We start from the raw sequence: 23,834 nt of genomic DNA on the forward strand, positions 1-23,834 counted from the left end.
GTGGCTCACAAGCCAGCCCTTGCTTGATGTAAACCCCTATACCTGGAAGGTGAGTGCATCTGATTTTAACTGCATTTTAATGGTGTTTAAAGCATATAGGTCAGTGTAGGACCTGCATATAATGAGGTGCCCTTGACGTTGGGATGCAGGCTTAAGTCTTTTGATCAAAATATGAACTAATACTTCATGTTTTCATTTTGCTAGACACACAGATATGCAGTCTAAAGAATAAGCGCTGACAACTGTCTTTTTGGCTAAGGAAGAGGAGCTGGCACAGGAAGAGGAGGAGGAAGCCCAGAACAAGGAGATGGCTGAGGAGGAGGAAGAGGTGGCCCAGGAGGAGCAGCTGTAGGCAGCTCACAAGGAGCAGCTGGCCCAGGAGGACGAGGATGTGGCACAGGCGAAGGTAGCTCAGGAGGAGTAGCTGCCCCAGGAGGAGGAAGTGGCAGCTCAGGAGGAGGAGGAGAAGACCCAGGAGGAGGAGGAGGTGGCCCAGGAGGAGGAGGAGGACGTGGTTTAGGAGGATAATCTCGCCCAGGAGGAGGAGCAGGAAGTTCAAGAGGAGGAGGTGGCGGCTAAGAAGCAGGAGGTGTCTCAGGAGGAGGAGCTGGCCCAGGAGGAGTCGGTTTAGGAGGATGAGCTGGTCCAGGAGGAGGAAGTGGCAGCTCAGGAGGAGGAGCTGACCCAGGAGGAGGAGAAGGTAGCTCAGAAGGAGGTTCTGGCCCTGGAGGAGGAGCAGTCCCAGGAGGAGGAAGATGAGGCGGCTCAGGAGGAGGAGCTGGCGCACTTGAACCAGCTGAGCAGCCACAGGTACTGGTGGAGGAGAGTAAGTACCGGGCTGTTGTAATGTAGTTGAGATTTGGCAACATTTTTTTCAAGCAGAAAGACGTTGACATAAAAACCAGTTTTCCCTTTCCATGGTCACACTGTACAATACCAGAGGGGATCCTAAGTACCTCCAATTGGGAACCTGCTCCCCCCCCACTTCTTGCCTTGTGTGCAACTGCCTGGTACAACAGTGACTGGCTTGAAATTTGCAGCCTGGAGGGTGAGTCTCTGCTTAGCAGCCTATTGACAACATTTACAAAAAAAAAATTGCAGACAAACACATTCAATTATACCACATACTGCTGATTATTACGGTGTTCAGCATAACACAAAACTTTGCTCCGTTTTTTTCGTAACATACCATTTGTGCACTCTACTGAACCTGCAAAATGCACATAAGTACACCCATAGAGTGAGCATTTCACCATATCAATGTACAGGGCTATTCAATAAGAATGGACCAATATTTCATTAAGAAACAGTAAAACAAAACTCCAGTCAAGTCACAAATATTCTAATCATAATCAGGTTTTATTTCCTGTATTACAAGTCTTCAATGTGATTTCATCGTCATGAAATAACTTAGAAACCTCCTCTTTCAAATGGTCGGTGACTTATTTGATGACGATGTTTGAGAACTGAAATCACATTGAAGACTTGTAATACAGGAAATAAAACTTGATCATGATTATAATATTTGTGACTTGACTGGAGTTTTGTTTTACTTTTCCTTAATAAAATATTGCGTAATGAAATCGGTTAATTCTTTGTGAATATCCCTGTATTATGACTGCATTTCTAACTTTATTTATTTCTTTCCTTGCAGCTGACTAGGAGCTGATGGCTTGGACACAACAGCCGAGTCAAAGGCTATAGCATGAAATTAAAGAGTTAGAAAAAAATACAAAAATATAAGAAAAGCAAAAAATGCCCAAAAAAAGTTACTTACTTAAAAAGTGAATAAGTTTTACTAAGTGGAATTAAGTCATTTTGTTATTAAAATTGTTTATTTAGTCAGAAAAGCTTGTGTCTGTGTGTCTGATTTATGCTTTAAAATGGGTATTAAGATCATTTTAAGTAAAGCAGTGGATTAAATGGTGAGGAGGGAACAGACCGGGCACAGTCTCTCAATCATAGGGGCAAACCTCGCACTAGTGCCAGGCTTAGTGGCAAAGTTTCTAATTATAGTAACAACAAGCACCTATTTAAGGGTGCTAGGGAACTGGGTATGTTGACACTTTGGGATTAAAAGAGACCAGCGGTCACTTATAGGTGAGCAATGTAGTATAAAAACATATTTTAATGTAGATCACTGTACTGTTTGGTAAAAAGCAAACAAGGGTAGTCTGTAATACACTAATGAATGCTTAAGAGCTGCACAATGATGCTCATATGGATTCAGATGCCACAGATAGAGCAGGAAATTACCTTGCAGACCGATGGATGTGCACCACATGGCAGTGTGCACCTACCGTAACAGCAGTTACTCCTGAAGTCATCGCAGCGTATGTGACCATCCGTGTCTTGTTGTCTTGGGGCGTGCGCAGCGGACAGGTCTGTGCGGTTTAGTGAGTGCGGTCTCTGCGCTCGGTATGTGTGTGTTATTGGCTCAGACCCTGAGTATCCAACTCATAAGTTAATACACCACCCCTAACTCCCACTCTTATTACTCACACCACGTAGAGGGAACGGTGGATCTGGGGGAGGAAGATTCTAGCTGGACAGGAACTTCCTGTGAGAAATGCTCCAGACTGACTGATCTATTTGTGGATTTATCAAACAGGCCACAAGTCAATCTCTACTGAGCACCAATCTCTTAGAAATGGCGGAACAGCGCTGCGGACGTCAATGTTTCCAAAACATGTTCACTGTAGACTCACACTAATAGGTGTAGATCTATATAAATACTTGTACTATGTAACAGGTGAAAATTTTTAGCTGAATGCAAACATGGAGAGCCAATCAGGAGAGCAGATGGGTAGGTATGAAACATTGTATAACATGAACACTTTGGGATGATGACCCCAATATGCAACAGTCTTCAATTTATCTCCAAAGATGTAGGTAAAGTTCCCCCACACTGTAATATAACTATATGTACATGGTATCCGACCTCTACAGCACAGTGTTCCTCTCTCACATCTATTCTACATTGTGAGGACAACTCATGTCCTCATATTATCACTAAACGCACAGGAAATATCCCCTGACCTCAGTCTATCTGAGGACTAAACCCTGCACCCACCTAAAGCACCAGGCAACACGTCAAGGGAAATGTAAAGCAGAAATACAGCAACATATACTGTGGATATAGAGGAAATAGTACACATAAGAAACACACATACAGTATATAAATAGCTGATGATGACAATAGCGTAGGACAACATGTAGCCTAGGAATGTCACCATGTACTGTAACCTCAGATTGTCACCATATATTCTAGTCCCATAATGACAGTTATACTATAGATTCAGAATACAACCATATACTGTATACTGTATAATACCACCTTATACTGTAACCATATAATACCATCATATACTGTAACCATATAATACCATCATATACTGTAACCATATAGTACCACCATATACTGCATACTGTATAATACCACCATTTATTGTAACCATATAATACCACCATACACTATATACCTGACACAATGTGCTACAACTCTGCCATTTTGTGTTTTGCAAATGACTTTTAGTGGCCCATTTAGAAGGACACATTTGCACTCCGAACATACGTGGAAATGATGCACATATAAAAAGTGTATCAACATTCATATGTTCATTCAGAGAATGTTATCTCACACATTCCAATATTCCTTATCAGCAAGTAAATAAATGTCATAATATATTGTGTTTCACTATAAAGAGCAGATGTACTTCTTGTATACGTTGCTGTATATTCAGTGTAATGAGACAATGCTTTACATACCAGCTGCCAGCTCCTCGCGGGTTATAATATCACATCATCGTTAGCAATGAATCTCAGCACCAATAAAGAAAAGTGAGGACTTGGCCCGGCCTGAACTTTATACTTATTGAGGGTATAACACTGGGGATATAATACTGAGGGTATAATACTGAGGGTATAGTACTGAGGGTATAATGCTGGGGGTATAACACTGGGGATATAAGGCTGGGTCCCCATGCAGCACATTTTTCTTTACATACATGGCTGATTAAAATGTGGGATATATTTATATCATATTATAGCAATAGATTATATAATATTGCTCTATTACAGTATCGGACACAGGGGCTGATTTAGAAAAAAGTGCAAAAAACACTTTTGCTTTAAAAAAAACCTGATGTTTTTGCCATGAAAAGGGCTTGAACACTGGGAGTCAATCTGACACCCTGGCCCAGAGCTGGATTAAGGCTCTGGGGGGCCCTATGACGTAACATGGTTTTAATTTTAGACAAATACACAGGCAATACTGTGTACATTACTGTTAGGTGCTCACAGTTCTGCCTTCAGGAGCAGTACAGTGTGAAGTGGGACATACCTCCCAACTGTCCTTGTAGTCAGACCAAATCTTGACTAAGTGAGACAGTCACCCAAATTCGGGAGTTCCCCACCAGACTCAGGACAGTTGGCAGACTGTGCTGCTCTCTCCTACCTGTTCTTGCCACTTTCACCACCTGTGGCTGCTGGTGTCTTTAGATCAGTTGCTGCTGGTCTGGATCCTGGAATGCTGGGGGCCCTATTTGTAAAATAAATGGGTACATGTAATTTAGAAAACGCCAAACATCCCCAGCATTAAATCAGTAGCACCCAAGTTTTTTAATTAGGCCTCCCTCCAGCCCCAACATTAAATCAATAGCATTCACATTTAACTAATAGGCCTATTTCTCCAAATAGCCCCCAACATTGTTAGCACCCCCATTACATCAATATTTACCATGACAATACATTATTAGTACCCAAATTACAGCAATAAATACCCCCCCACAGACACTCACACTACATCATTACTCCCCACATTTCAGCAACCAGCATTACCCCCAGGGCTGGATTAACATTGGGCCTGATGGGACTGCAGCCCCAGGCCTCTCCAAAGAAATAGGCCCTGGCCAGCCAGGATTAGAAAGGAAGGTGGAGGTGGGGGGGTGGGGGGGTGGGGTTGGTGGGCGATTAGTTGGAACGATTAGTGGGGTGGTGATGTGGACCGCCCGCTGGTGGCTTCCCTTCCATCCACACACAGTTGGCCACACCCACACATCACTGGCCACACCTCCAGTGGAACAGCATTTCTCACAATAGGCCCTTTATCATTTGCAGCCACAGGCCCATGTGGCCCTGAATCTGGCCCTGATTACCCCCACATTACAGCAATACCCTCTCCCACTTATTAACAATACTAACCCCCAAGCACCACCCCCAAGCACCACCCCCCACACCACTTATTACACGGGCACCACTGTAGGAAACCACTGTTCAGCTTTTTAAAAAACTCCCCAAAATAGCAACAACAGAGTACTTACACACATATAATTAACAAGTACCCGTTTTCTCTCAATTAAATTGTAATGGCAGAATTTTCAGGAGTCATTCCACACCAAAATAAAATCCTAACAAATATATACAAAAAAAACATAACCTTTGAATGATCACCTGAACCTACACGGCCACATTAAAAGTATTTCCATCTACAGCAAAATGTCAGAGGAAAATATTTTCTTCACTACAGTAATTGAATATGCTTCATTTCTATTCATTTTAAATAACATAGTATATAAATTAAGGGGGGTAGAGGGGTAGGTGAGAGCTAATTGGATGTGATCCATCAGTTTGATTAGATAGGAAACATTACAATATTTACTTGGAGATGTCTGCCCCCTTGACTCACAGGCAGGGCCGCCAAGAGGAATTCAGGGCCCAGATACAACAACTTCTTGGGGCCCCCTCCATAGTCAGCAATGACAGAGACTTGGATGTGAAAAGCACTAGGCCACCCCCATTTGGCATAAGTTCATATTATACCACATAGTATTACCCTCAATTAATATTATGCCATGCAGTAGTGCCCCCAGTTCATATTATGCAACAAAACAGGGCCCCAATTGATATTATGCCACTATAAGGCCCCCAAATCATATTATGCCATACAGTTGTGCCCAATGTTCAAATTATGCATACAATAGTGCCCCCAAATAATATAATGCATTCAATAGTGCTCCCAGTTCAGGAAAGTATGGTTGAAAAGTAATCAAAAATACATTTCACACAAGAAAATATATTAACATACCTGATTATGGCAACCTGTGTTCTGTTCTCCTACAGGGCGCGCCGTGCGAGGAGGGATCCGCAGCTGTCAGCTCACACAGCCGGATGGGAAGAGTGAGATGAAGATAAGGAAGAGGGGGAGGGAGGGGACGGAACAGCCATGATCCGCGCTGCCGCGGCACACGTAGTAAAGTGGCTGGTTCCTGGGGAGGAGGCAGTCACCAGGAAAACTGTCAGTGTCGGTGCCGGCCCTATTAGCTTTTAGGTCCCGGAAGGAGGTAATGTCAGTCTGCACTGACCCATCTACCCATCGGCCCTTCTGGCATTTGCCAGAAGTGCCAGATGGCCAGTCCGCACCCTGACACTGGGGGTATTACTGGAGGTATAACACTGAGGGGATGTCACGAAACTGGCTGCTACTGGACTGAGAAAGTTTTATTCATCACTCGTTTCTCACGGTTTAATGTGCTTTTAATCCTTGGCCCAGTCTAAGTATATAGACCAGAGCATCAGTGTATTATGTGTATTATTATTTCATGTTATTATGTAAATTTTGCCCTTGCTATTACCTGCAATATTGTATGCATTAGAAATAGAAAGATTATTGCCATATTGTTTGAAAATAACAGGACAACAGAAATCATTTTGCTTGTGTTAGCTAAGGCAATGTGTCCCAAACTGTGCCCCTAGGCTCCCAGGGGTGCCTCAGCGATCTCACAGCGGTGCCTTGGCCAGGTCCAGTGGTAAGCAAGGCGTTGGGACTATTTGGTAATTATTTTGGCTATGGGGTGCCTTGGAAAAAATGATGGAGACCCTATGGATGCCTTGAACTGAGAAAGTTTGGGATCCACTGAGCTAAGATAATTACCATTTCTCTAAAAATGCCCATTGTTATGAGGTGTGGCGTAGACCTGGTTTGTAATCAGAACAATGTCTGAGTAACCTGACATAGCTAGCTGGCAGCCCATGTTAATTAGTAAGGTCAACAGGTAATCTGAGAGGTAATTAGGTTAGAACTTCTAGATGAAATGCAATGTGCCTCCACAGTAATATACTGGCTGACATAGCATGGGAAATGTTTTAATATGTATCAATATAAATGTTATTGTATCAAAATATATCACAGACTCAGATTGTGTAATACTGCTGATACAATGTGTCAAATATCTTGTTTCACATAAGTGTGAATTGTCATTCCCTGATGTAATATTGCAACCCTTTGTTTAGTGTATTCAGACGAATAGCTAATTCAGTCAAGCCATTCCTTTGTATAATCAAGGTAACAGAGACAGTATGTCTAACAGCTAAAGTGTCCACTGATAGCCCCCTGCGGTAAGGGGGATTGAGACATTTGACCCTACTCCCTGTGTATAAAGCCAAGAATATAGGGAAAGCAGAATGCCAAGAGAGTGATTCTAGCTTAGAGGATCCTGGTGTACAAGACATCAGCGAAAAGGACTCTGGGCCAGGCATCGTGGTGCAGCTGGAGGAAAACCTACCAGGACAGGGTCTGTGTGAACCAGTAACCCAGGCTGAGCGACACCGTAACTGTCTAGCTAAACAATAGTGGTAATATTGCAGGAGGATAAGACTTTGAAAGAGACTGAGATTATTACATTGAAGTGCTGACTGCAAGAGGCTGCTGGAGGATACATGCTACCATTTACCCTGTAACTTGTGATCGTCTTGTGGTGTTGTGCTGTCATAATATCCTTATTTTGGATATACTCTACCCGAGTGAGTTGAATCCCACAGAGGGTAATTGCCATCCCAGCTAAGGGTGGTATCCTCACAATGTATAACACTGGGGGTATAACATTTAAGGTATAGAATTGGGGGTATAACATTGGGGGTATAATATTACAGAATGATACATATAGAAGCACATATAGTATCATTAATGAGAAGCGTAGACCAGCTACATGGAGTCAGGATGATATTTGGAGATAAATGACATAATAGATCAATGATAAATTAAAACAACATCCTAAAACTCTAGGACTCAATGCTAAAAAAAATCTACACAAATCTCTGATGAAACCAGAGTTTAATATGGAGAAACTCGTCAGTTTGTTCTATACTAGAGTTTTAGGAAGTTGATTTAATTTATCATTGGGCGCGCTAATGAAGTGCCGCTATTAGCTATTTCAGCATTTGACCAGATTGTGACATAACTTAAGGAATCATTAACTATACTACTGACGAGCCTAGATACCACCTGAGCAAGCTGGATAAACATCTTGGAGAGCTGTGTGTGTAGTTGGACAACACAGGTAATATGAGTCTCATTATTACGAGTGGCTGGTATGTAATACTTCAAGGAGGGACTCGCATTCAGAGCCCCGTATTCATCTTCAATAAACAGTGTGTAATCCAATATCTATATGGTACATTTAAAGAACATTATTACATTTAAGAACATTGGGCCTCATTCATTAAGGAAAGTAAGGCAAACCCATGTTGCATTGGAGGGGGAGGTAAATTTAAAATTTGATGGCAGATTTATAGTTGGGGTAGGACATGTCCTAGATCAACTTTAAATTTCAGTGTACAAATAAGCTATCGAGTATTTGTGTGTTACATGAGAAAACAGCCAGTATTTTTCTTATGTGCAAAATAATAAACTAATTTGCACCCCTTGTATTGTAACATGGTTTTGTCCAGAAAACTTGAGTAAGAAAAATTACTCAATTTTTGTTTAACTTTCCTTAATGAATCAGACCCATTATTTCTATCTGGTCATTGGAAAAGGTTTGATAAGCCTAAGTACTATCTTCACAGCACGGCGGCATTATTATTAATGTGCACCATCGATTACTATGTATAAGAGAACTTTTCAGTTATCTGATGAGAACATTTCTAAGGTGATACCATATTTGATTGTTATATATTGTATTTTACAAGTTGGTTTATTCATCTACTGTATATCCTATACGGTAGATTAATCGACTGTATAAATCAGCGCCCAGAAAGATCCCTATGGGATCTAGTTCTTTGATTTTGTGTATGATACACTCAAATCAGCAGATTCATACCTGATCAATCAGGCCCCTCATGTTCTCAGGATGTCTTTAATCATACACAGGTGACTTAGTCTACTGGGTCAGTAATTATCCTGTTTCTACAGACAGACATGAGCTTTTGGGGGTGTATTGGATTACCCGGGTCACATGTCGGCTCTCACGACTGACACACGAATGGTTAAATGATTCCATTACACTTGTTACTTTCAGAAGGTAGGTAGGAAGTACTGAAACTAGTATTTATAGAACAATCACACACTTTCCATAGGAACTGAATCATTTGTGGTCTTGTTTGTTTAAATAGGGAAATTCTACTTTCACTATTATCTGCTCATTTCAGAATATTACAGACAATAGTTACTGTCACGTACACCAGGGACAGAGCATTATATGGGCTTCCACTAACACAATCTAACAATAGATTGGGGCCTGAGAGTTTATGAAAGGTTGAACTTGGTGGAACTGTGCCTTTAATCCTAATAAGTCTAACTATAAAACAACATTGGTAGAAGCTTAGATTATTATGTGATGTTTACACTTTATTTCCACCTTTCTTTGAGTGCATGCAGACAATATTAATGTCCTGTTATGTTTGAAAATACATCACAAATTCAAATCAGATATTTTAAAAGGGAAAGGGGTAAAATTGGGTAATTGCGGAGGTGGGAGGAAGGTGAAGTAAAGAAGGTGATCAGGGAGGAGGACACCAGAACTGGGAAGGTGGGCTCGAGGTGGGAACATGAGGTCTTGTTAGACCCTTTCATGATAAAGCCATGTATAGGTTTATGTGTAGCCAGAGGTGTTTCATTGGTGGGTCAGACAAACTTAGCTTTTTACAGTTCCAGGTCTCCCGGCAGTAGATGGATGCGGAGAGGGATAGTGTGGAATAAAGTGGGGTTAGATGGAGTGTAGTGCGCTCCCCCGAATAGAGTGAAGATGAGATATTTCCACAGAGAGGATGCCACCAAAACCAGGTTGCAGGAAATTCTGTATATTTATCCCCAGCTGCCATGGTGATGTCCTCCATTCTCATATACAACCAATCTTTATCATTGGGGAGATGGGAACTTCCAGTAAGTAGACACAAACACTTGATAGCTTATTTGTACACTGAAATTTAAAGTTGATATTTGTGTGCTACAAAAAAAAACAGGCAGTATTTAACTTATGTGCAGAACAGAACTCAAATTTGCACCCCTTGCATTGTAACATGGTTTTGTCCAGGAGACTGAAATAAGAATCCTTTTCATTTAAGATCCTTAATGAATCAGGGCCAGAAACCGCAGGGTTAGTGATCACTGCTAGCAGATCATCTGCAAATAAGGCTCTCTCCAGCCAGATACCAGACATGTCTGAATTAGCTCTGATTGACCTATCCAGAGTCTCCATACAAAGGACTAAAACTTTGCAGGCATACAGAACAGCCTTGTCTTGTCCTGTTGTTGATGTTGAAGGGTTCTGACATTGATCCATTTATTTTAATCCTGGCTGTGTGGTTCCTATAGAGGGCGAGCACTCTATGGATGCAGGCTGTGCCAATTTACATGTGCTCCAAAGACCTTTCAGAATGTACCAATCCACCCATGACTCACACAATAGTCAGGTTCACTCGGCATCACTAGAATAGGTGAAGTCAAAGGGGTACAAGACTCAAACTTATTACTTTCAACCCCAAGTTCAAAATGAAGCTCAGGACCTCAAGATGCACATTTTCAACTCACAACATGCACCTTAAGGAGTCAAGTTTGGAAATTTACAAGAGGTGTGACCTACCCTACAGGTGGTGTTACAGTCTCCTGCATTAGCAGAAAACACAAAAGGCACTAGAGAGACATTAAGCTAATACACTCACATCCAGTCACACACAGTACATAACAAGAATATGGTTATGCATTAGATATATTAAAATAGACACACATGACAAGAACTTTCTTGAACAGACCCCTGAAAGTAAACATTTATAGCACAACCCCTGTTCCTCAGTCCTCAGAATGCTCTGTCCACAAATGTTTTCTGTTCTTCAATAAGAGATTGTAAGGCTGTAAATACACGTTTACACCAAACCTCAATGACACAAAGGTTCCAAGGTTCTCCTGATGCACTGGACAGTCTCTTTCACCAGTTTAGTCACAAAAATAGTTATCATCAAAGGGTCCTTGACTGCCCAGAACTTCTCCTGTTCCTAGGACAAGGAGACTGGTGGTTTGCAGCCCCTGTGCCTGTTGACAGCAAAAAATTATATAAAACTTTAAACATAAACTTCAACCATATATTAGGTCTAACAACTGCCCATGTTTCAGGGGTGGCCTGAAAGACTCTTCCCTGATAGGTTAGAGTATCACTGACTATTGCAAATACCAGACTTTTACAACAGTGGGAAACTAAAACAGAACCTTATGGGAACCATGTGCTGTAGTGTCTTTGGTGCGGCTTCCAAATCTTCCATTCCATTGGGACCAAGGCAGTACTCGAAGCTGCGACCATGGTCTTCTTGATCTTGCTGCGTATTGCAGTGCGTTATTTCCAGTGAGGGGAGATTCCCCTTTCTCTAACAGATGATCCACTGATGCATTATGGATCCAAGTGTTACAATGGGCTTCACCTCTTCAAAAACATACTCTGGGTCTGCAGGATAATGGAAACCTGAACATCTTAATACAATACTCTGCACCACATTCTCTGACTTCCTTTGCGCTATCACTTTGGATAGACATTAAAAAGTCAACAGTCTTTATCACCCTTTTAGGTCTTGATGGTCCTGGGACTTAGTCTCATGCACACCTCTAATGTCCTCACTACAACCCCCCAAGGTCTGGCCTGCTTTCCCAGAGGGTCCAAGGTTTGGGCTCCTTGGGAAAATCCTCATTGATCAAGCTGCCTGGTGATGGGACAGAGGGCATTGGGGATGGGCTAGGCCACCTCTTTGCAAGATACCAGCTCAGAGTCTGTCTGACTCAGCTTATGCCTTTGGCCTGCTAAGGACTGGTAGCAGACCACATCTCTGCGTGCTTGTTCTCATAGGAGATAATCTCACCCACCACTGGATGTCATCAATTTGAAGTATCACTGCCAGCACAGGGTTCCCACACTTTGTGCCCTCCTGCAACTAGGCTGCTTTCTCCTCTTCTTGCTACTGGGCCTACTCTAACCCTAGACTGAGGAGACATCTAAACAGTCTTAATTCCACATGTGCCATTTTTATGTGCATGAAGCTTCTTTTACATTGGATAAATTACATCTAGAAATGCACTAGTCCACCAAAGTGCAAATAATGCAGAAAATACATCCCATCAATCATATCAGGAAGAGGCTTAATGTCCTCCAGCTCAGAGCTGGTGTAATAATGAAGTTCTTTTGAGAAGCACAAATGGCCGTGTACCCTGGGCACAGTAGTGAACTCCTAAAAATGTGCTTAGCTTATCTCATTTCAATAATCTTCCACCACTTGAGGTGAACCAGGTTTAGTAGCGCAGTACATAAGCAGATATAGGATAAATGGGCACTAGACCAGCTCACATTGGATTGACGCTACTCCGACACATTACTTGGTTGTAGGGAGCAGATGTAATAGACAATGCATCATAGTTATGTCTCAGAGCTGACACTTACTCACCTTGGGGACTGTCCCTATGTGTCTCAGCCTACACTGGCTTTTTCTCTATCATCTGGCCCTCTCTGACCAAGTGGACATCACTCTCAGCTATTGTGCCTATACTCGAGTATCCTGTCTATGCGGCCAGTGTAGGTCTTAGCTCACTATAGGTCCCAGCATGAATGTGATTACTCTTATTCTCTGCACAGCTCCAGACAACACTCTCTGAAACTCAAACCTTCCTCTTGTAACTAACACATTTGTGTAGACTTTTTAGATTTTCATAAAATATATAAATTAGGCAGACTAGTAGTTAGATGGATCTCCGTTACCACGTGTTTTGTCAATTAGTCTCCAATCACGTGATCCTCTATTCTATTCAATCAAAATGTATTTATTTGAGATGTGGGGGTGATTATTTTCTTCTTATGGTATAATAGGCAGAGGTCTTATGGACCCCTTTATCTATTATACAGGAATCACAGGGTGACAAAGGTACGACTTTGTGGGACCAGGTCATTAGTTGCTAACAGAACCCCAGCACTATTCATCACAGGATCGGTAACCTCTAGGAGGCATCAGCCCTGCATTGACCAGCCTGAGAGCTGATCATCATTGTGATGGGGGGACCCATGATCCTAGTTTTCCCATTATAGTGATAATCAGTCCATGAAACGTCTGGTATTCAAACCAAATCAGACAGTTCCCTTGGCCGCCTTCTGTTTGTAGACCCAGGGTGTCATCTTCAAATACAAGTCCTGTCATGGTAATCTAGGTGCAAGTAACATGCAGAGTGGACACAGAATAATGGCTCATCCATTCACCCCAACAATGGCATTGTGAGTAATTGTATTTAAGTGAAAGCTCTACATTAGACATCTCCATCTGGATATGATCCTGTAAAGGTTTTTGTGCTTCCATATTCTCTTAAATGCTCTAAAACCTCTATTTCCCAAGCGCATTTATTGTCATATTTCCTGAGTAGTGAGTCCTTTGTCATCCAGCTCACAATCACAGGAAGCCATGATCAGAACTTTTACCAGCATTAACACAGTACAGGTTTCATAACCCCCAATTTTACTATAAATGAGTTTTTTAGAGTTAAAGACAACTGACCCCCTGTTCTACCCTTGGGGTCGGTGTATATGCAGACTGGGTCTCCAGGGAACAATTTATTTTCTGTACTTTATGTTCCTCTATACCAGCCTGCCCTGAGGAAGGTTATATTGTGGTCTCTTTCTGCCACTCACAGAGACATGATGGAAAGTGAGAGACTGCTGCTTATATTGGGGACACTGCGTGGTAACCACATTCTCTATATAGCAGTGTTGTCAATCTATACTGTAACCACACCATGAATGGCATGTAACTTGGGATTTAACAATAGTATCTACATATTCCCAATAGCCCAGACGTTTCTAGTGACGATTATAGAGGCAAAGTCTCCATATTGAGTGTTTTTTTTGTAGGAAATCAGCCAACATGGGACCCCATGGACTGGAAATCTCAGACGTTGGGAAATTTGTGGAGTTTCTCTGCTCCCGAGGACGATGATATTGGGACACAGGAATGAGACGTCTCCATGTGACAGGTGAAATTGGCAGATAATAGATAATATCATTCCCTGGTGATACATTGTTATTGAAAGCTTTTAAATTAATATAAACAGTCTTTTGTCTGCTGTTTCTTTGTGTCTAAGCTTCTTGTCTGTATGTGCCGCTGTCTGTGTGTCACTGCATAAAAGTGCATCTATAAATGAAGAATAAAGTATAATTTATATACAGACATCACATAGACAGATGCAGTATCACAATGTTATTCATAGCATTATATCCTGAGCAGATCAGCAAATCAATGTCCAAGACGCCTGCTCTGCATAAGCATCTGCAATCACAGACCCAATTGTACAGACCCCATTGCACAGACCCCATTGTACAGAACCCATTGCACAGATCCCCACTGCCAATGCCCATGCCTATCTCTTCACATACAAATACAGCAGCAGCTATGGTTCTTGTCAGCGCTTGTCATTACCACTGTACATTTGTGTGTATCTAGCAAAATGACAACATGAGCTATTAGTCCATAATTTGACATTTAAGCCTGCAACCCAGTGTCAAGGATCCCTCATTGTATGCAGGTCGTACACTCACCTATGTGCTTCAAACACCAGTAGGCAGTAATTTAAACCAAAAACAGAGAACAAATATAGGTTTCAAATACATATATATAATTTACCAAATACAGAAGACTGTGTCTATGGGGGATAGTCTATAAACATTTCCATACAGTGTTATATGATATTCCCCCAATTCTATAGCTGCGCTCTTGTCTCCCCTATCCTCAAAAACTCTGCCTCTCTCTCAACTAATGCCCATTTTTTCTCCTCCCATTCAAAACACTCCAAATCACTCCAGCACCTTGTCTATAACTGCCTCACAAGCTTCCTCTCCTTTCTTGACCTCTACCAGTCTGGCTTCCATCACCCTCACTCCACAGAGACTGTCCTCAATAAAGTGACCAATGATCCTCCCTCTGCTAAGTCAGGGGATCACTTAAATTTGCTCATCCTCCATGACATTGTCGACCACCCGCTCTTCCACTCCCGATACCCATTGGGGTCCCACAAGGCTCCATCCTCAGCCCTCTACTCCTTACATTGCACAGTATCTCCCTTGGTGTCCTTCTGTCTGCAGTAACACCTCTATGATGATGATAACAAAATCTAACTCTCCATTGCCCGATCTCTCCCCTTCTCTCCTGTGTTGTCTGTCCAGCCATATCTGCTACCTCCTTATGGATGTCCCACTGTTACCTAAAGCTCAACATTTATAAAAATGAGCTTGTCATCTTTCTACCATCTAAATTCTCTGAATCACTTGTATGTCTCAACGTGGACTACACTACACTCTCTTCAGTTCCTCATGTCCTCTGCCTGGGTGTCATCCTTGACTCCCCTCTCATCCACTCCAGTCTTTCATACAAACCTGTTGCTTCCACCTGTGAAACATCATCAGGTTTAGTTCCTTCCACATCTGTGACTCTACCAAAACTCTTATCCACTCTCTTGCGTTATCTGTTGCTCCTCATGCCAGTCTTCCCTCTCACCAGTATCTCCCCCACTACAGTCCATCGGCAACACCTCCTAGCTCTGCCAATCTCTACATTGGCTCCACATTCTCTACAGATTCCAATTTAAACTCCTCACCCTAAATTACTAATGTCTCAGCTGCTTCTCATCCTACTACATCTCTGACCTTTTCTCCTTCACACTCCTCCTTTCCTCTCTGCCCTGTCAATGCAGCGGGGTACAGGTCCATGTGGTTATTTATATATGATTGTCTAGCAATTGGACTCTGGGTATGCAGTTAGCTTGGTGTCCAGTATCTGGATTCCCTGTGACCTGTCACCTATAATGACAATGTACTGTATATAATACTATGAAATGGTAATTGTGCAAAAGTGATCACATTCTGAGAACATGTCTGATTGCATCATAGATCTTCATTGACAATAATGACATCCTTAGTGTGTCCTGGGATTATTAGTGTGTCCTGGGATTATTAGTGTGTCCTGGGATTATTAGCAAGGTATGATATTGATATCACTTTTGCAGCTTTTTAAGAGCAAATAAACTGGTACCAGCCTCTATTTTAGAGAGGTTAGAAATTAATAGGTTGTGCTGTGAGGTGGCTGCTCGGAAAAAGAAGAGTTTGAATGTTACGAGGTTAAAAGTCAATATATCCAGATTTTCCTACTTATTACAGATCTGTATGTTTTCTTGCGTTTGGCTTTCTTATAAAGCAGAAGTTTGTCTTTACGTGTGGGTCCGACCTGTCACGTTACTCTAAACATTACTCTTCTCTGAGCGTCTCCAGCAGCTGTAGTATCACATCCCGAGGAGAGAGCACCTGGTGCAGTCACTGAGTGTCTCCAGCAGCTCTAGTACCACATCCTGAGGAGAGAGCACCTGGTGCAGTCACTGAGTGTCTCCAGCAGCTGTAGCACCACATCCTGAGGAGAGAGCACCTGGTGCAGTCACTGAGAGTCTCCTGCAGCTGTAGTACCACATCCTGAGGAGAGAGCACCTGGTGCAGTCACTGAGTGTCTCCAGCAGCTGTAGTACCACATCCTGAGGAGAGAGCGCCTGGTGCAGTCACTGAGTGTCTCCAGCAGCTGTAGTACCACATCCTGAGGAGAGAGCACCTGGTGCAGTCACTGAGAGTCTCCTGCAGCTGTAGCACCACATCCTGAGGAGAGAGCACCTGGTGCAGTCACTGAGAGTCTCCTGCAGCTGTAGTACCACATCCTGAGGAGAGAGCACCTGGTGCAGTCACTGAGTGTCTCCAGCAGCTGTAGCACCACATCCTGAGGAGAGAGCACCTGGTGCAGTCACTGAGTGTCTCCAGCAGCTGTAGTACCACATCCTGAGGAGAGAGCACCTGGTGCAGTCACTGAGTGTCTCCAGCAGCTGTAGTACCACATCCTGAGGAGAGAGCACCTGGTGCAGTCACTGAGTGTCTCCAGCAGCTGTAGCACCACATCCTGAGGAGAGAGCACCTGGTGCAGTCAGAGAGCGTCTCCAGCAGCTATAGTATCACATCCTGAGGAGAGAGCACCTGGTGCAGTCACTGAGTGTCTCCAGCAGCTGTAGTACCATGTTCTGAGGAGAGAGCACCTGGTGCAGTCACTGAGTGTCTCCAGCAGCTGTAGTATCACATCCTGAGGAGAGAGCACCTGGTGCAGTCACTGAGTGTCTCCAGCAGCTGTAGTATCACATCCTGAGGAGAGAGCACCTGGTGCAGTCACTGAGCGTCTCCAGCAGCTGTAGTATCACATCCTGAGGAGAGAGCACCTGGTGCAGTCACTGAGCGTCTCCAGCAGCTGTAGTATCACATCCTGAGGAGAGAGCACCTGGTGCAGTCACTGAGTGTCTCCAGCAGCTGTAGCATAACTTCCTGAGGAGAGAGCACCTGGTGCAGTCACTGAGCGTCTCCAGCAGCTGTAGTACCACATCCTGAGGAGAGAGCACCTGGTGCAGTCACTGAGCGTCTCCAGCAGCTGTAGTATCACATCCTGAGGAGAGAGCACCTGGTGCAGTCACTGAGCGTCTCCAGCAGCTGTAGTATCACATCCTGAGGAGAGAGCACCTGGTGCAGTCACTGAGCGTCTCCAGCAGCTGTAGTATCACATCCTGAGGAGAGAGCACCTGGTGCAGTCACTGAGTGTCTCCAGCAGCTGTAGTACCACATCCCGAGGAGAGAGCACCTGGTGCAGTCACTGAGTGTCTCCAGCAGCTGTAGTACCACATCCTGAGGAGAGAGCACCTGGTGCAGTCACTGAGTGTCTCCAGCAGCTGTAGTACCACATCCTGAGGAGAGAGCACCTGGTGCAGTCACTGAGTGTCTCCAGCAGCTGTAGCATCACATCCTGAGGAGAGAGCACCTGGTGCAGTCACTGAGCGTCTCCAGCAGCTGTAGTACCACATCCTGAGGAGAGAGCACCTGGTGCAGTCAGAGAGCGTCTCACAGTGACAAGATGGGAGGTCTGCAAATACTGCTGATCCTGGGGACCCTACAAGGTGAGAACTGAGGCTCAGGGCTGTATGGAGCGTTGCTTCTTTATAGCTGCTGGTTACATTTGTTGGTTATTGGTGTAAGAAGATCTGTCGGTGCAGAGATAAATATGCTTTATGTAATAACCTGATGTGTGACCTGATAATCACATGGTGTCTATACATTGTGTGATACTTACATTATTGTACAACCTGCTGATTGTGACCTGAATGTATGACTGATATTATTTTACTGATCAGTCCTTGTTTCTCTCTCTATTTACCAGGATATCACTCCCAGACCATCCACGTATCCCAGATCCCTGTAATATTCACCCCAGAGGGTAGCTCAGTCACCTTACCCTGTACCTACAGCATCAGTGGTGCAGAGGATGTAACATCCGGCTCCTACAAGTGGTGCAGACATATGGTGAGGACTGGACCTGAGGTCTCTAATAGTAATAAGGATTTCACAGGCAGAATCTCCAGAGCGAACATAGATGAATTCATTACTACCAGATCAGCCGGTATCACCCTGCACAGAGTAGATGTATCAGACACCGGGATGTATTACTGTGAAGTCACTTTCCAGCACGGTGGAGAAATATCTGCAAACGGCACTGGGACATTCCTCAATGTGACATCACTCAATGGGACCGGTGAGTCTGACTTAGAGTTTAACTATTATAAAACATGAAGTGTGAAATAACACAACCTCAATACAGTAAATTAGCAAATCCAAATCAACTAACAGTTATTACCTATTAGTTAATAGCTGTAATTTTACATTAAAGTTGCAATATAGTGAGAGTAGCGATTCCTTCTAATGACTATAAATATTGTCTGTAAAATATATTATGTTTCAATGTTGTTTCCACTTTACAGTCCTTATTGTCCTGTAATCACAGAATATATAACACATAGGGGCATATTCAATTATACGTGTTACTTGCAAAAGTAACACGACGTTAAAACTATTACCGTTATTACGGTAATTATAACCCGGATTTCAGCTCGCTGCCGGCGTTAAAGGTACCGTAATAACGGTAATAGTGCGCAAGCCGCGTTACTTTTCCGAGTAATGCGGACAATTGAATATGCCCCATAATGTTCTATATCAGGCACCTGAAGCATATAGCGGTACAGACAAGTAATACTATAGTACCATAGTAATCACTCCTCATTCTTACCTCTCACCCTGAACCTCCACAAGTTCCCATTTTCTCCATCACCCCCTACAGTATATAATGATGGGTTCCCTGTATAAACAGATGAGCTTGTATAATAATACTATGCACCTTGGTTGAGGAGATATAGGTTATATTATAACACCTGCAGTGTGTGACTCCGCAGCCGAGAGAACAGACAAGATACAGATTAGCAGTAGGTGCTGTCAGGTCCTGTATTACTGTTGTACTTGTGTCTGTAGATCAGGGCAGACTGCACATTACTCCTTGTAGTGACCCCTGCACCCTCTACCTACAACTTCACCCCCCTGTATGGAGGTTCAGGGGGAGAGAAAGGGCGATAACGATGTAACGCTGTGATTACTGCACATTCCTCCCGGCCGTGGGGTTCGCTGTGCGGATGATATCTTTAGTGAGTGGCTGAAAATATTACATGGATGTAGAACAGGGGCTGATATTTTTTAAAGTGGTCATAATTGGTTTGATCAAGTTTTTTAAGGCCTAATAACGGCCCTTTTTGCCTCATTATAATCCACCGCTGTCTCAGACTACTCAGGGTTGCTGGACATACATAGAAATATAGAATTTGACGGAAGATAAGAACCACTTGGCCCATCTTGTCTGCCCAGTTATTAACCTATGGTAACCTCAAACCTTATGTGATCCTTTGTTCTTTGTAAGATATCCTTATGTCTATCCTGAGCATGTTTATACTACTCTACTGTATTAACCTCAACCACCTCTGATGGGTGGCTATTCCATTTATCCTCTACCCTTTCTGTGAAGTAGTTTTTCCTCCCATTTCCTTTGAACCTACTTCCCCCCAGTGTCAGTACATGTCCTCGTGTTCTAATACTTCTCTTCCCCCAGTGTCAGTACATGTCCTCGTGTTCTAATACTTCCCTTCCCCCCAGTGTCAGTACATGTCCTCGTGTTCTAATACTTCTCTTCCCCCAGTGTCAGTACATGTCCTCGTGTTCTAATACTTCTCCCCCCAGTGTCAGTACATGTCCTCGTGTTCTAATACTTCCCTTCCCCCCCAGTGTCAGTACATGTCCTCGTGTTCTAATACTTCTCTTCCCCCCAGTGTCAGTACATGTACTCGTGTTCTAATACTTCTCTTCACTCCAGTGTCAGTACATGTCCTCGTGTTCTAATACTTCTCTTCCCCCCAGTGTCAGTGCATGTCCTCGTGTTCTAATACTTCTCTTCCCTCCAGTGTCAGTGCATGTCCTCGTGTTCTAATACTTCACTTCCCCCCAGTGTCAGTACATGTCCTCGTGTTCTAATACTTCTCTTCCTCCCTGTGTCAGTACATGTCCTCGTGTTCTAATACTTCTCTTCCCTCCAGGTTCAGTACATGTCCTCGTGTCCTAATACTTCTCTTCCCCCCAGTGTCAGTACATGTCCTCGTGTTCTAATACTTCTCTTCCCCCCAGTGTCAGTACATGTCCTCGTGTCCTAATACTTCTCTTCCCTCCAGTGTCAGTACATGTCCTCGTGTTCTAATACTTCTCTTCCCCCCAGTGTCAGTACATGTCCTCGTGTCCTAATACTTCTCTTCCCCCCAGTGTCAGTACATGTCCTCGTGTTCTAATACTTCTCTTCCCTCCAGGTTCAGTACATGTCCTCGTGTCCTAATACTTCTCTTCCCCCCAGTGTCAGTACATGTCCTCGTGTTCTACTACTTCTCTTCCCCCCAGTGTCAGTACATGTCCTCGTGTTCTAATACTTCTCTTCCCCCCAGTGTCAGTACATGTCCTCGTGTTCTAATACTTCTCTTCCCCCAGTGTCAGTACATGTCCTCGTGTCCTAATACTTCTCTTCCCCCCAGTGTCAGTACATGTCCTCGTGTTCTAATACTTCTCTTCCCCCCCAGTGTCAGTGCATGTCCTCGTGTTCTAATACTTCTCTTCCCCCAGTGTCAGTACATGTCCTCGTGTTCTAATACTTCTCTTCCCCCCAGTGTCAGTACATGTCCTCGTGTTCTAATACTTCTCTTCCCCCAGTGTCAGTACATGTCCTCGTGTTCTAATACTTCTCTTCCCCCCAGTGTCAGTGCATGTCCTCGTGTTCTAATACTTCTCTTCCCTCCAGTGTCAGTGCATGTCCTCGTGTTCTAATACTTCTCTTCCCCCCCAGTGTCAGTACATGTCCTCCTGTTCTAATACTTCTCTTCCCCCCCAGTGTCAGTACATGTCCTCGTGTTCTAATACTTCTCTTCCTTTGTAGAATGTTTCCCTCCTGCACCTTGTTATAACCCTGGATATATATGAAAGTTTCTATCATGTCCCCCCATTCCCTTCTCTGCTCCAAACTATACATATTAAGATCTTTTAGTGTTTCCAGGTAAGTTTTGTGCTGTAGGCCATGCACCATTTAGTTGTCCTATGGAGATATAAACACATTTCTCTGACCGTATACTTAAACTTTCTATTATTGATGAATTTCCTTTTCTTACTGATTTTTATTCATTTATTTATTTTAACTAAAAACTAAATTTCTGTCCGGGAGGTGACTTTTGACTCAGATACAAGTTGTCCATTGGATAATTTTGTAAAGAGAAAGAGAATTGTGTATTTGCAGATATATCTGTGTGAAGAATTGTAAAGCGCTACGGAATTTACTGGCGCTATATAAATAAATGTTGATGATGATGAAGAGAGACTGAGGGGATATTCTGTAAAGATGACGGGATTAGAGATCATTATTGAGGATGTTTTTAACGGGACAGCTACATATAAAGATTTATACTATCTTCTAATACAAAGTCTTTTGTATCCCTTACAAGGACAGTTGTTTTCATGCTTTCCTTAGAATGCAGAAGAGGTTGTGCGGATCAGGGTCACACATCAGGATCAGGGTCACACATCAGGATCAGGGTCACACATCAGGATCAGGATCACACATCAGGGTCACACATCAGGATCAGGGTCACACATCAGGATCAGGGTCACACATCAGGGTCACACATCAGGATCAGGGTCACACATCAGGATCAGGGTCACACATCAGGATCAGGGTCACACATCAGGATCAGGGTCACACATCAGGGTCACACATCAGGATCAGGGTCACACATCAGGATCAGGGTCACACATCAGGATCAGGGTGTGGTTTAGATGGAAACTGGGAGGAGCTGATTTTGTCCTAATTTTTTTGTAAAAAATGTTGTGTGATAAATGTGGGATTGATCCGGAACAGTGTTGTTAGTGGGAGAGCTCTGTTGCCTGTCCATAAAGGTGGAGTAGGGAGAGAGGACTTTGTCATACTACAGTTATTTATTCCTTCATATAATTCATCTTTCCTACAGCTGAATATTCTGACTGCCAGCAGGGGGAGCTATAATAAGCAGTCTCCCAGAATCGTTCCGATTCCTGCGCTGTTCCGCTTTAGCCTCATATCTGAGCACCCTACAGAAGAAATGTAATAAACTCTATTATCATCATCATCATCATCATCAACATTTATTTATATAGCGCCAGCAGATTCCGTAGCGCTTTACAATTGGGAACAAACAGTAATAAAACAATACTGGGTAATACAGACAGAGAGGTAAGAGGACCCTGCTCACAAGCTTACAATTTATGGGGCAATGGTTTGACACACAAGGGTAAGTGCTACATTATAGTGAATATTTGTCCAGCTAGAATACAAAGGTTACAAAGTATTAAGTGGGCTGTATGATCAGTCACAGAGCAATGTTGGTTAGAGGATTGTTGTCTTGTGTTAGCTGTGTAGAGGGTGGTAATATGGTAACCTAGGGAGATTAAGAGGGTGGTAGAGGAATATTATAAGCTTATCTGAAGAGGTGGGTTTTCAGACAACGCTTGAAGATTTGAAGACTAGAAGAAAATCTTACTGTGTGAGGGAGGGAATGAAATCCATAAAGTGGGTGCAGCCCGATAAAAAAAATCCTGCAACCGAGAATGGGAGGATGTGATGAGAGTGCAAGAGAGACGCAGATCTTGTGCAGAATGGAGGTGTCGAGTAGGGAGATATTTCGAGACAAGTGAGGAGATGTATGTCGGTGCAATTTTGTTGACGACCTTGTATGTTAGTAGAAGAATTTTATATTGGATTCGTTGAAATACAGGCAGCCAATGTAGAGACTGACAGAGTGGCTCAGTAGAGGAATAACGGTTTGTAAGGAAAATGAATCTAGCCGCTGCGTGTAAAATAGATTGTAGGGGTTCAAGTCTGACTTTGGGAAGACCAGTAAGGAGGGAACTGTAATAGTCGATGCGGGAGATGATGAGTGCATCCAAGAAGAAATGGCAGAAAGACAGTCAGTAACGCGAGACACCACAGATGGTGAGAGATCAAGAGAGGATAGATAAATGTGTGTATCATCCGCATAGAGATGATACTGAAATCCAAAGGAACTTATTATTATCTCTTATTTGTAAAGTGCT

General features: G+C 43.2%; 1 long non-coding RNA gene across 1 annotated transcript in view; it reads left to right on the forward strand.

Annotated features, from left to right (window-relative positions):
• Positions 1 to 18,693, forward strand: part of LOC142100226 (uncharacterized) — a 401,704-nt gene extending 383,011 nt beyond the window's left edge. The window contains exon 4 of the long non-coding RNA XR_012678781.1: positions 18,520 to 18,693. This is a non-coding gene — a long non-coding RNA (uncharacterized LOC142100226). The remainder of the gene's footprint in view (positions 1 to 18,519) is intronic.
• The last annotated feature ends 5,141 nt before the right edge of the window (positions 18,694 to 23,834 follow it).

The sequence above is a fragment of the Mixophyes fleayi genome, chromosome 8 (assembly GCF_038048845.1).
Source record: "Mixophyes fleayi isolate aMixFle1 chromosome 8, aMixFle1.hap1, whole genome shotgun sequence".
NCBI lineage: Eukaryota > Metazoa > Chordata > Amphibia > Anura > Limnodynastidae > Mixophyes > Mixophyes fleayi.